Consider the following 13,557-nt stretch of genomic DNA (forward strand, 5'->3'; position numbering starts at 1 on the left):
TATTTAAATAAAAACAAGTTTGGGATGCAGAGAATATGGTTACATTTCCTTTTCAAAGCATAAAGTCCTTTTCTAAAAATAAAAAGAAATATTACAGATATTTAAGGAGATAGATGGTATAAATCTATGTTCCTGGGGGTAACACAGGCATGAATACATTATTTTATGTCGAATTCTTTATGGTGGAATGAATGATTATTACAACTTTTAAGACCTTCCACAGTCTTTATATTGAGAGACAAGGATGTCTCTGCAGGTGAGATTTATAATCTGGGTATTGCTTAAACAGAGTAGATAGTAGAAAATAATATGCCACTCCAATTTTGGAGTCGAAGAACTTTAAAAATAGCATATTAGTTCTGAATTTGAAGCTGATAATGTCTTTTTTGTTATTACTTAAGTTTGTGTGATATGTTAGAGAATGGAAAACTGGCAGAACATAAAGGTAAATTAAAATACTTATAAGCACAGCATAAAGTAGCAGGAAGAACAGTTAACCAACTTCTGATAAAATTAAATAAAATACGGCCGGGCGCGGTGGCTCACGCCTGTAATCCCAGCACTTTGGGAGGCCGAGGCAGGCGGATCACGAGGTCAGGAGATCGAAACCATCCTGGCTAACACGGCGAAACACCATCTCTACTAAAAATATAAAAAAAAATTAGCTGGGCATGGTGGGCTACAGGGTGGTGGGCACCTGTAGTCCCAGCTACTCAGGAGGCTGAGGCAGGAGAAAGGAGTGAACCCGGGAGGCAGAGCTTGCAGTGAGCCGAGATCGCACCACTGCACTCCAGCCTGGGTGACACAGTGAGATTCCGTCTCAAAAAAACCAAAAAAACAAAAAACAAAAAACAAAAAAATAAAAAAATAAAATTATATAAGATATACCCTAATGGCTTAACATTTCCAGGTGACTAGAGCTTCCTGTGTCTTCAAAGAGAAGGCCATGACAATAAGGAGTCCCACAACAGAGAAGAGAGGCTGATATTTAAAAGATGATTTAAAATGTCCCTGCCACAACGTGTGGCACTGTATAAGTCAGAGAAACTGGCATTTAATAAACATCAAACCAAGAGTTTGGGTTTATTTTTCCATTAATATTCATGTAACATGGCAGTTCAAATATATGTTGCAGGCCAATACAGCTCAAGATTTTGAAGATATAGGAAACATGCAAAAGGTTCTTACATGATATTTTATAACTAATATTGCTGAATATTTTGAATTTCCATTATCAGAATAAAATCAGAGAAATGTTTTTTTCAAGTATTATATACCCAAACCATTAATTAAGTACCTACTATGCATCCATTCTGGGTGGATCTGAAAATATGAAGACAAACAAGATCTAGGACTAAAAAGTTCAAAATGGGAAAGGAGAAAAGGAGAAGGAAGACATATAAAATAATAAATATAATAAGAATATTAGAAGTGCTTTAGCAGAGCCACGTATAAAGCTTTGTGAGTAGGCAGAAAGGAAGCAAACTTTCACTATCATTCTAACATCGTATATGGCATTTACATTTATTTTTTAAATGTATATTCCCATATACTTCCAGTAAGTTACTTACTGAGTTAGTCACTTTTGATTTGTGTTACCAATAGTTTTCATAAGTCGTGCCAAGCAATCTACACATATGTTCAATTAGTCTCCCTTGAGAAGGTCATTGTTATAAAACTGCTGGCAGGCTGTAGACACATGGATCCGTTTCTTTTTGAAAAATGCAGTGTCTCTATTTATAAAACTAAGTTGAATACTGTTTATACAATCTCCCAAACTTGACATGCCAGTCCTGTCCTTGGTTTCTCCATTTTTCTTTCTTTCTTAAAATTTTTAAGTAATTTCAATTTTTATTTTAGATTCAGGGGATACAAGTGCAGGTTTGTTACACGAGTATATTTTCTTTTTTTTTTTTTTTTTTTTTTTTTAAGTACAATTTCCATTTTATTTTTCTCCAGAGAATAGCCTGTCTTCAGTCTTTAAGAACTCAGCTCCTTACATGGGCTTTGGTGGGGGACGTGGGGCAGCACCCGCAGGTCTAAATCGGGGTGGGGGTGTTCGGTCCTTGCGGGCTTCACGAGATCGATTCCTGACTACTTTGCTGTGAATTGCACAACTCACACAGTAATGTAGCTTCACATACAGCTTGGGAAGCACATAGGCATCGAAGACGCTCGCTTCAGAAATGTCCCTGACTGCTGCGGCCTCCACTATGTTTCGAATGACGAATTTCTTAATGGCCTTGTCCTTGGGCACGCATCGGGCACAGTTAGTGCAGCGAATAGGCTGCACGTGGCCGCGGCCCTTTTTGGCACGACCATTGTTCCTTCTTTTCTTTGTCATCTTGGAGGCACGGACCGGAGAGAGCTACACGAGTATATTTTCTGTTACCCTTCCTGCAACTAACTGGCTATGGATTCTCATCAATTCTGCATCAGAAATGTCTCTTAATATATGCCCGCTCCATTCCCAATGCCACTGCCTCAGTTCATAATCCCACTGTTTTCCTGCTTCCTTTTCTCTCATTTCTCCAACCCCAGCTGTCAAGCTTTTTTTCCTAAAAAACAGGGCTGATCATGTCATTCTCACGCACAACAATTCTCTGCTCGCTTTGTGGTCTACAGGATAAAACTCAAACTTCTGAGCTTGGACATAAGGTCCTTCACACTTTGGCTCCAATCTACCACACCTGTGTACCACATCCCCTTGCCACATCCAAGATCCTACACTTAGCTTCATATCACAGATACGCTAGTCTCTTACCACTTTGCTTTGTAACTTATTAGCTGACATGTCTGCTTCCCCTCTTATGTCCTGTTGTATTGACTCATAAAATCTCAAACTCTAACCTAATGCCTTGTGTACAGTTTACCACACTGTACATTCAGTAAACGCAAAGTGAATGAAACAACAGCACTGGCCTCGCTCATTCAATGATAACAACACTAACCATGTTACTATGCATAAATAATAACAGGTCGGTGCGGTGGCTCATGCCTGTAATCCCAGTACTTTGGGAGGCCGTGGCAGGTTTATCACCTGAGGTCAGGGGTTCAAGACCAGCCTGGCCAACATGGTGAAACCCCATCTCTACTAAAAATACAAAAATTAGCTAGGCGTGGTAGTGGGGGGCCTGTAATCCCAGCTACTGGAGAGGCTGAGGCAGGAGGCAGAGGTTGCAGTGAGCCAAGCTCACGCCATTGCACTCCAGCCTGGGCAACAAGAGCCAGGGTCCATCTCAAAATCAATCAATCAATCAACCAATAATAACAATATCAAATACTTACGTAATACAATATGATAGACATGATTTAAGTGCTTTACCTATATCAGCCTGTTTAAGCCTCATGTCAATAGGTACTATTATTACACCCACTTATAGATGAAAAAATTGAAGTGTAGAGAAATCCCCTAAATTTCCATGAAAGATAGTAGCTGGTTTTAAGAGAAACAAGCCTATAAACAAAAAAAGAAAGAAACAAAGATTTTGTGTTCAAATTAGTTTTGGAAATCCTGGGTTGAGCAGAGCTAAACAAGTTTCATTACTGCAGGACTTTCTCAGAGTCATCAAACAAGCATTGTGACAATGTGAACTGCCATTAAGGGCACATTTGCCCTGATTCTCTAGCTACAGAGGATTTTGGTGGCCAAGCATCTTGTGGGACTAGTGATCTGTGAAACATACCTTGAGAAGCACTGCTGGAGGGTTATATAAGGTGACACAGTAAAACCTGTTATCAATTAATGCTTGTGTGCCTCCTCCTTTTCCTCTCCTCTCCCCATCTGGAAATAGGTCATAAGGTCTATGGTCTTGCCTAAGGGCAGACGGCGAACAAATAAACTGTCTAAGACAGTAGTTAATTTTCTTTCTCTTGTCTCTCCTCCTGATTTATAGATATTTTGGTTACACATTAAAAATACATACTCTATAATTTTTTTACTGGCATTAAGTATAGTTCTCAAACTGTAATATAAAGGTTTTGATGTTATAGTTAGAAAACTTCAGCAACTTTCTTTATCCAGTTGAGAAATATACATTAGAGTTGTATCAACCTTCAAATGAGCTTCTATGTGTTTTTAAGGACAGCAAGCAGGATATGAACAGGGTTAGTAATAAATAGACTTGGGTCTGCACCAACTATCTCTGACGTCTCATTATTTGCCTCAGTTTCTTTATCTGCATATTGAAGGCATCTGAATATTAATCTCTCAAGTACCATCTAATTTTAAAATTCAAAAACATGCAAATTGCTCTTCCAGATTCATTGAAGCATAGAACAGAAAAATATTAATTAAATATCTAAACTACACTGGTGAGATTTTTTCCCCCATTATTATAAAGAAACTTCTGCCAATGAAATTAAATATAAACAGTAGGTTGTGGAAAGCATCATCAAGTGAAGTGAAGAATGCGGGGAAGGAATAAAATTTTTACTGCTTCCTTGGTATAGACAATTTTTTTCGGCTAAAGCAATGGCAGATTCTTATATTCTGGTGCACAGGAACTATATGAATAAAACATGCCTGTGCAAATGAACTCACAACCTTATTCCAAAGCACCATTCGGGAATAATACATTTAATGTCTCATCAACTTCCCCAGAAAAGTGAGAGTAAACCTGTGCATACAGACAAAACAACCATAACAAAAACCAAGGTAGAAATAATTCTGCTATGGGGAACAGATGTGATCGACATTTGATGGTTTCAAAACTCTAAGTAATACGCTAGTCACTTAAAAATATTCCCACATTTCTGCTTTCTCCCATCACTCTATGCCTTAAGATTCATCTGTCAATTTTGACGCATCTTTTTAAGTACCCCTTCAAGCCTAAAAATCCAGACCACAGAAAAGCCCTCTTTGCTTTGAAACTATCTGATCAATCCATAGATCATTTACCTGCAAGGATTATTTGGTGAAGCTAAAGCGGCACATCAACCAGCAGCATCTGAGGGCTGAGGCGGCAGAACGTCAACAACAAATTGTCATTGGCATTCCATTTATGAACCTTCAAACGGCATCAGATCTTTTCCATGGGAAACCAGATCAGGTCAGACTAGAGCTGAATATTTCTTAACAAGCTAACCATCAAAAGAATTTATGTTTTGAATAAAAAGGCTATCATTTGTTGATTTGAATATCAAAGGGATCCACTGCAAACTCCCAGTCTAGAAAAACCTCCCTAAGCTACACTAGACAGGTGTTTAATAATCTATTATTAAGGCACTATTTTAGGTTACTCAGAATTATAAAAAATAGCTGTAACTGTGAAGCTGCAAATGGGACTGCACAAAGAAACGAATGCTATTAACATACTATTAACAATTCAAAAGAATGAGTTGACATACCAATCAAACTTGTTAATTGACTGTCAATGGCCTGTCCCTGAATATACAACATGACTGCATTATAGATTTCAAATGCTGACAGGAAGACAGTTCCATTTGCATTAACTTCATAAACTGATCAACAACCAAACTGCCACATACATTTATAATGGGAAGCTGAATCATTTCAATATTCATGGAGCTCTGTAATTGTAAATTAGGTACTGGCAAACAATACAATACTGTACATACTCTAAAATATCTGAAATTTCATTGACCTACTTTCATTCTGGTTTTAAAATACAAAAAAAAGTTTCATCTTGAAGTGATCATTACTTTAATTTGTGGTTTGTACCTTAAGCAAAATGTGTTTGGAACTCAATTTGCAGCTGTGGTTTACAGTTGCACTTTGGAAGCATCACTGGTCCAGAAAATATGAGGTAAAAAAGGTAGTGCTTGGTTTCATGCGCATCCGTGTGAAGAGACCACCAAACAGACTTCGTGTGAGCAATAAAGCTGTTTATTTCACCTGGGTGCAGGTGGGCTGAGTCCGAAAAGAGAGTCAGCGAAGGGAGATAGGGGTGGGGCCGTTTTATAGGATTTGGGAAGGTAATGGAAAATTACAGTCAAAGGGGGTTGTTCTCTGGTGGGCAGGGGTGGATCTCACAAAGTACATTCTCAAGGGTGGGGAGAATTACAAAGAACCTTCTTAAGGGTGGGGGAGACTACAAAGTACATTGATCAGTTAGGGTGGGGCAGGAACAAATCACAATGGTGGAATGTCATCAGTTAAGGCTGTTTTTACTTCTTTTGTGGATCTTCAGTTACTTTAGGCCATCTGGATGTATACGTGCAAGCCACAGGGGATGCGATGGCCTGGGCTCAGAGGCCTGACACTTGGTAAAAGGTAAAAAAGTGAGCTTGCCTTACTTGGGATTTTTGAAAATGGAGAACTATGAAACAAGGCAGTATCACACTTCCTCAGGTGACAGCCGAAGATCCATTATGACGACATATTTAGCAAATAATCATTAACATAATGAAAAGAAGGTTATAAAGTAATCCTGCACTGGAGCCTTCTTAAATCCCCTCAAATAGACCTGCTGTTCTGAAATTAGACTTTAAAATCTTCAACCATCCATTGGTTTGACAATCAATACAGTAAAAGAGAAGATAAATGAGGGCTGAAGACTATTTCTAACCAAAGTCTTATGATAAATGGTCTAAAATTCAATAGTTATCAGCATGGAGATATTCCTTTCAAATAGTTCCATGACTTCTTCAAGAATGAACACAGAGCGTTTTTTTTTTCTTCAAAAAGCTGTTTCCCCCCGAGATAAATGTTACTTTAGTTTCAGATGTTTTTCTTTGATCATTAGCTAGGTATCACCCCTCCAGCCACTAGAAGTTGCTCAAACTTTGTGGATTAATTCTGGAATATTCTAATGTGTTGCCACAATTTTGGATGCACCAGTTTACTCATAGACCCTTTAGTAAAGGTCGTCTTGAAATTTTTTTTGACTTTGCAAATGACTGCACACTGTTAAATAACAAAATGAGTTTATTAGTTGGAGGGGAGCAGTTACTCCTAAATAATGAATATGATCCTTAGAAGATTATTCATTCTATCTATTAGGATTAGTTTTTTTTTCATCTTTGTCCAACTAAGCAGTGATATATACTCCATAATGGTGAATAACACACACATCATATGTGCACACATATACATGATTTATGCATATATAAAATTGACTTATAATTATAAATAAATACACAGTATATAATATACATATTTGTTTGAATATATATACACACCTATATAACATATATAAATCTTTAATAAACTTAATTATAGATTTACAGAAAATTTACAAGGATAGTACAAAGTTCCTGTATAACCTGAATCCAGTTTCTCTAATTGTTAACATCTTATATTACCATGGTATACTTGTCATAACTAATAAGCCAATATTTACAAATTTTATTATTATCTAAAGCACATATTTAATTCAGATTTCCTTCATTTTTACTTAATGCTCTTTTTCTGTTGCACGATCCTGGCCAGTTACCATATTATTTATAGTCATATCTCCTTAGGCTCCTTTGACGGTGACTGTGTCTGAGTTTCCTGGTTTTGATGACCTTGACAGTTTTGTAGTACTAGTCAGATACTTTTCTAGATTGTTCTTTGATTTGGGTTTTCTAATGTTTTTCTCATGGTTAAACCACAGTTATGGATTTTTGGAAGGAAGACCACAAAGTGCCATCCACATAAGTGATATATTTTTATCTTTGAATGTTCTCAATGTACTCAATGTACTAAAATATAATTTTTTTTCTTTTTAGAAATAAAGGGCAAGTTATGTAAATCATCAGCAACAATCTGCAAAAGAGGCTGTGTGTATATAATGGAAAGTACTTCATTGCTAATTAGTAGTGTAGTAGATGTCAAGATCTGTGTTCACTCTGGGATTTAGCCATGTCTGGGCATGTCTGCAGGACGGTAGGGTGGGTCCACGAGGGATCCATTTATAAGAGATGAGGTCAAGAGCCAGGAGGTGGAAATGGAAGAACATACATCCTGACCTAAAGGGAAAGAGAGATGTTTACTAGTTTAGTTCAGGGTCAATGAGCAAGCATATCTGGTATGTGTGTAAGTGTGTGCGTAGGAGGAATACTGGGGTTTGTAATGGTTTTGACTTTATCATTTCTGAATTTTAGTGCAAGAAATATGCAAAGAGAACATAAGGAAGACTAAAAAGAGTCTGTTGGTAAACATTAGATGCATTGATGACAGCTATTTGAGGACTGATAAGAATGGCGGTGATTTGATAGTGACAGGGGAGTGCTGGTGACTGGGGAAAAGAATGGTACCATTAGCATAAAATATAGTGCCATCAATACTGGGCATTGTAAGTGTCAGTAGTGACATGGGCAGGCATCACCATGAAAAGATGACATTAGCAAAGCATACCAGGAAAGGAGGAGAAAAATAGTAAATAGGTAAGGGTACTAGTTTTTTGTGTTTATGTAAGTCACTTCTTAGGAACATGTAACATCTTTGGGAAAAATTTATGGGGCTGGAGTGTTCTTAGGGAGGGTAAAAAGTCTAGTTAGAGAAATACCACATCTGGCAGTTGCTTACCTATAGGCTTGAACACAGGTTAGAGACAAAAGGAAGTCACTTACATTCTCTGAGTTTCCATACTCATGAATGAGAGATCCGCACTTCTTCAAAAGGTTGTTGATTGGAGTGACAGCAATGCTACTCAAAAAGTATAAAAATAAAAAATAATAATATGTTGTTGAGGGATTTGGTAGAGGTGGTAGTGACATGGAAAGTATAACAACCTCTTAAGTAGACTTGAAGGGTTATATGTAACTCAGATTCGAGAAATGAGGATTTTTTGTGGAGGTACAAGGTGCACTGTAGGAAATAAAATCTTAGAAATGCCTCATGAGTACTGCAACTACAGTCTTATTCTGGATTGAAGGCAATTAAAAGAAACTCGGCAGCAGTTGTTCAAGAATTCCATGCTAGCACTCAAACTAGTATTTTCTTGGTCTCAGCTTTGTGTGTGTGTGTGTGTGTGTGTGCATTTTCTTACTTCTTTTATCATTATAATGCATAGTAAGTAATTAGCAGGAAAACTTTACCTTGATTGAGTGGTGGTACTCTTAAACAATTTGAATAGTATTATCCTTAGAACATAAATGTAAGCAATAAAGGGAACTTTATCAAGTGGCTACTTAATCCACCATTCCATAGAACTTCTCAACCTGTTTGAGTCTGGTTTCTCACGGACTTTAGCTTTCCTGTGGAACATCATGGTCCTTCTTATTTTATGACATCTTCTATCCATTCTTTTTACCATAGCAGCCCAATACTGGACCAACCCTTATATTTTTGGGCAAGGTGTTATTCTTGTTTTTAATTTGTGCCAAGACACTTGATAAAGCCATTGAATTATTAATGAAAAGATTGTCTTTTTGCCTTACTCGGGCAAAAGACCACTAATGGTGTGAGAGGTAGGGTTGGGGTCATATTACAGCACAAGGAATAGCCTAGAACTGTTTTCACTAAAAGGAGAAGGATGGGACAGTTTCTCTTGGAAGAGAAAAAATGAACATGCAAGCCTCTAGGATAGTCAAAAGTAATGTAAGACATTAAAGGAGGACACTTTCACTGTGACATTAGTTGGCTTACAAATTCTAAACCAATGCTTTAAAATTTGCTCCTCAGAAAATCATAGAATTTTAGAGTTGGAAAGGATATTAGAAATAATCTCATCTAAATCTTTCATAAGTGAGGGAACTAAAGTCTGGGTTAAATACTAGCTATAGGTTAGAAAGCTCTTTAGTAACAGAGCTAGGCTTAGAGCTTAATGTCCTTTCTTCTATAAGCTGTCTCAGCAAGCTTAGGGATGAGTTAAGGTAGCAATAAACCTTTATCAAAATAGAAACTCTATTTTCTTTGAAACATGCTCACTTTTTTTGGGCCAATACTTGAACATTTATCCTTTATAAAGTTTCCTAAGGACTCCACTGTTTTCACTAGTTGAAAACATGCTTTCTTTCATTTCCTCAATCCTTTCTCCCTCCCTTATATATTTACTTTACTGCCCCTAGAACTCCATATGCATCTTCTCCTTAAGATTCCTACTATGGGCCGGGCACGGTGGCTCACACCTGTAACCCCAGCACTTCGGGCGGCCAAGGTGGGCAGATCATGAGGCCAGGAGTTCAAGACCAGCCTGGCCAACATGGTGAAACTGCATCTCTACTTAAAATACAAAAATTAGCTGTGCGTGGTGGTGTGCACCTGTAATCCCGCTACTGGGGAGGCTGAGGCAGAGAATCGCTTGAACCCAGGAGGTGGAGGTTGCAGTGGGCCGAGATCGCGCCACTACACTCCAGCCTGGGGGACACAGCAAGACTCCATCTCAAAAAAAAAAAAAAGATTCCTACTATGTGATCATCCCTTCCTTGCTTTCCCTTCTCGAATTCTGTAAGGGGTGTTCTAATCATATATCTGGAAAGGCAAGCATAAGCCAATACTCCTTACCACACTTTTCTTGTAACCTTGTGGGGTAACTTAAAGAACAGAAGAAATGGCTTAACTATGAATTATTCAAAGTGGAGATTTTGCTACAAGTATGACTATGCATGTACACTATACTTCCTCCTGGGAGCAGCTGCTTTAATGCAAACCTAATCATATAAAAAAGTATGCATTCCTGTAATTACTAACAGTATTTATTGCAAGTAATATAAAATAGATAATAAGATTTCAATTATAAAGCACAGCTTCACAGCATTAGCTCTGGAACATGTTCTACATTTCCTTTTTATATTTGAAATAGTGACGACACTGACAATTTCAAACAAGTTAACTGAGATATAGAAATATGTGATGTCACAATGTTTACTACACAGAATGCAGTCAAGGACCTGGAAGTAAGCTCCTCCCCACCTTCCTCTCCAAAATAAAGCTACTGAGCAGCCAATATAAGTCCTAAAAGAACTGCATGCTTGAGCTCATACAATCTCAGTTTCTCAGTTGCTTCCTGAAAACTTATTTTACTTTAGTTATGGTCACACAAAGCTTCTTGTCTGGATTTTCTGCCCGTAATATGTTGAACACAACAAATTGGAAAGAAGCAGAGAGGGAGTCACTAGACTCAGCTCATAAATGATATCAAGAAGTGAAAGCAAGTCAAATGGTAGCCAGGGAGGAGACATAAGACCTACATAAAGCAAGTGCAAATGCTCAGAAATCCAAGCTGGAAAAAATAGTCCAATTCACCCCAATAATCTTTGGGATAATTACTATTTTAGAGTAAATAATCAATGTTCATGCCACCATGCATCTTTAAGAACAAATAAAATCTTCAGGAGATTCTTTTATTTTATTTTATTTTTTGAGACAGAGTCTTGCTCTGTCGCCCAGGCTGGAATGCAGTGGCACAATCTCAGCTCATTGCAACCTCCGCCTCCTGGGTTCAAGCAATTCTCTGCCTCAGGCTCCCGAGTAGCTGGGATTACAGGCACCTGCCATCACGCCCGGCTAATTTTTGTATTTTTAGTAGAGACAGGGTTTCACCATGTTGGCCAGGCTGGTCTTGAACTCCTGACCTCGTGATCCACCCACCTCGGCCTCCCAAAGTGTTCGGATTACAGGCGTGAGCCACCACACCCAGCCAGGAGATTCTTTTTAAAATTCAGGATAAAGTGAAATATATTTTAGAAGAATTTTATTTAAAATATTTAAATAATGTTAAATTAAATAATTTATTATTTAACAATAAATTAATATGAAGTTTAATATTATTAGATAATATTAAACTTAAGTAATCTGAAGACTTCATTTATAAAAAAATGTTTTTCCTGTAAATTTAGGATAAATGAAGTGATTCTATGCAGTGATTCCACCTCATTTCAGCGCTATTAAAATTCAGATACAAATTTTCATTTATTTTACCTACTTCTTCTTTTTACCTCCTTCCCTATCTCAAGGGGAAAGTTCCTTTACAATTGTGTTATCTTCTGGTCTTATTTTTTAGCCTCTGACCTCAGGCAATCCATTTCAGAAAGCCTCTCAATTCCTTCAAAGTATCCTTTTCTTTGTTTCCAGATGTACTGGGCCTAAGGACATCAATATGATCTGTCTAGGATTCTGGAAAAATTGTCACTTAGTGATATTCATTAATTTTTCTTGAAGAACTCTAAGTCTTTCCATTTATTTTATATATTCTTCATCACATTTTAACACCTACCCATTCTTATAGTTATTCATGTCTTGACTATTGATTTACATAAGGAAATTCCCGGAAGTCAAAACCCACAATCTATTATATCAGTTCCTGTTGGAATTTATTTCTGCATACCTCAGTCCTTCTTGCCCCATTTCTTTCCCAGATGATTAACTTCTTTCTTTAATGAGATGCCCCAAATACATTCCTTATGCAGTTTCACCAGCTTTTTATAGACGGTTTATCCTTCCTGATGCAGTACAGCAATACAGCGTGCCTCTGAGCACGGTGCCATAATCACACCATTCTCTTTGCTGTCATGCAGAACTGGAAACGTTCAGCTGATCTGAAATCCAGTATTACCTAGCTTTGTTAGCATTAAGGGTTTTTGTTTTTGTTATTGTTACTTCCTTCTTCCTTCTCTTGAAGATCTTTTTTCTGTGTTTTTTAGTTCAGGTTGAATTTAACTCTTGACTTCTCAAAATTATTTGGCATAAACTTTACATATATGGTAGAAGTGCTTAGGTTAACCAATGTTGATGTCTCATGATGGAGTAGGAATGTAAATCTATAAAGTTAGTTTAAAAAAAAAGGCTGGACATGTGGCTCGTGCCTGTAATCCCAACACTTTGGGAGGCAGAGGCGGGATGATCGCTTGAGCTCAGGAGTTTGAGACCAGCCTGGGCAATATAGTGGGACCTCATCTCTACCAAAAATTAAAAAGTTATTTGGGTGTGGTGGCATATGCTTGTAGTCTCAGCTACTTGAGAGGCAAAGGTGGAAGGATGGCTTGAGCCCAGGAGGTCAAGGCTTCAGTAAGCCCTGATCTCACCACTGCGCTCCAGCCTGGGCAACAGAGCAAGACCCTCTCTTAAAAAAAAAAATGAAACTCTTCCTATGAATTACAAAAAAGAATGGAAATTTTAAGTTAGAGTGGTCCAAAACATAGATTAAAATAGTTTCACCTGAAGCTACAGTAGTAAAGAGAAGTAACTACTACATATATAGCATCTATATTTCAAAGGTGACAGGGGTGGAGACATACAAAAAAGGGTCCTCATGACAACTACTGTGTATGGTCCTTGTACTTTTCTCTGTGTTTACTACTTTGGGAGTTCTGTGCAATACAACCAATGAATGTGTTAGAAAGACTACTCATAATTCAAGATTCTATGAGTCTATTACTTTATATATAGGTATACTTTTTTTCCTATTTCATTAAGGATTTAAATTAAATTTATTACATGGTGGCCTCTAGAGCCCTTCCAGATTTCCCATTTAAAAAGTGGTATCACAATTTTTCAGGAAATCTCCAATGAGCTTAAAAAATAAGATAAACACACTTCATAAAAATTTCTAATTAATTCTAATAATGACTCAGAATACATTTAATTCATACTTACTAATTTGCCATAAGTCTTTAAAAAATGTTTTCTAAGTGATTTTTTAAAAAAAGATATCTTGGCCGGGTACAGTG

At 37.3% G+C, this 13,557-nt stretch overlaps 1 protein-coding gene and 1 pseudogene across 4 annotated transcripts in view; both read right to left on the minus strand.

The window, feature by feature from the left end:
- The window catches only part of DPH6 (diphthamine biosynthesis 6), a 405,738-nt gene that overhangs the window by 103,916 nt on the left and 288,265 nt on the right, over nt 1-13,557 (minus strand). Inside the window, exon 10 of one of the 4 annotated variants that reach the window (XM_063794027.1) lies at nt 8,523-8,593. The exons of the other annotated variants lie outside the window; for them this stretch is intronic. The gene's annotated coding sequence lies outside the window, so the exon portion shown is untranslated. Of the gene's footprint in view, nt 1-8,522; nt 8,594-13,557 lie in introns of those variants that run through there. 4 annotated transcript variants of the gene reach the window in all.
- LOC736018 (ribosomal protein S26 pseudogene) lies at nt 1,900-5,678 on the minus strand (annotated as a pseudogene).

The sequence above is a fragment of the Pan troglodytes genome, chromosome 16 (assembly GCF_028858775.2).
Source record: "Pan troglodytes isolate AG18354 chromosome 16, NHGRI_mPanTro3-v2.0_pri, whole genome shotgun sequence".
In the NCBI taxonomy this organism is placed as follows: Eukaryota; Metazoa; Chordata; class Mammalia; order Primates; family Hominidae; genus Pan; species Pan troglodytes.